Below are 935 nucleotides of genomic sequence, written 5' to 3'. Positions count from 1 at the left end.
GTGCAATGATAGTCCACCACAACCTAGTCAGAAAGGCTACCGAAAAGAAAGCTTATTACAGCCAAGGTGGGAACATGTGGGAATTACGGAACTCTTACCCTCTGCTGGACAAGAGTAATATGAAATATCTTAGCCACAGTTCACATATCAACGTAGATAAGTCTTTGGATCCTTGTTTCTCAGCATCTTTGGCCTATCATAGCTTCTTTTTATGGTGAAAAGGTATATATTTAGAATTATCCTGCTAGACTCAGTTTAGATGATCCCAATTTTGTTGGCAACATCCAGAGCATCTTATCGGGAGCCAACCGAACATACGCCTTCTTCTCTCTGTTGGGCCTAATGAGGATGTTGACTTTGGCCACATCAGTGTCGTAGAGTTTCTTCACAGCCTGTATGATCTGGTGTTTGCTGGCCTTGACGTCCACAGTAAACACAAATGTGTTGTTGTCTTCTATCTTCTTCAGGGTTGACTCAGTGGTCAAGGTCATTTGATGATGGTGTAGTTGTCAAGCTGGACGTTCACTTTCAGGAGTATTTGGGCTACTTCTGGAGTCTCAGGGTCTTGGGCTGCTGGAAGGTGGGTAATGTGCAGATCTTCTTTTTATGACTGTGGATGCCTTTCAGAGCTGCCCTCTTGGCTTTCAAGACCTTTGCTTTGGCTTCAGCTTTGGGAAGGGCAGTAGCTTCCTTCTTTGCTTTTGGCGCCATCTTGGCAAAAAGGGCTGCCTCCTCTAATAGCTTCTAATTGATTCTCTTGACATTGCCAAATAACCCCTTGATTGCAAAGCCACCCAGTTTTAGGATCATTGGTTTAAAGGGAAGTCTATCTCCACTCAGCCTTGAGTGGCATGATGAACTTGTTGTATTAATAATGGAAAGACAAACGGCCTAGAGAATCAAAGAAAAAAAACTGACTTTTTTTATTCATCACT

General features: G+C 43.0%; 1 pseudogene; it reads right to left on the bottom strand.

Moving 5' to 3' along the window:
* Positions 1-255: 255 nt before the first annotated feature.
* LOC130887616 (60S ribosomal protein L23a-like) lies at positions 256-711 on the bottom strand (annotated as a pseudogene).
* Positions 712-935: the final 224 nt, after the last annotated feature.

Source organism: Chionomys nivalis, chromosome 15, assembly GCF_950005125.1.
Source record: "Chionomys nivalis chromosome 15, mChiNiv1.1, whole genome shotgun sequence".
In the NCBI taxonomy this organism is placed as follows: domain Eukaryota; kingdom Metazoa; phylum Chordata; class Mammalia; order Rodentia; family Cricetidae; genus Chionomys; species Chionomys nivalis.
This window is presented reverse-complemented; position numbering and strand designations above follow the sequence as displayed.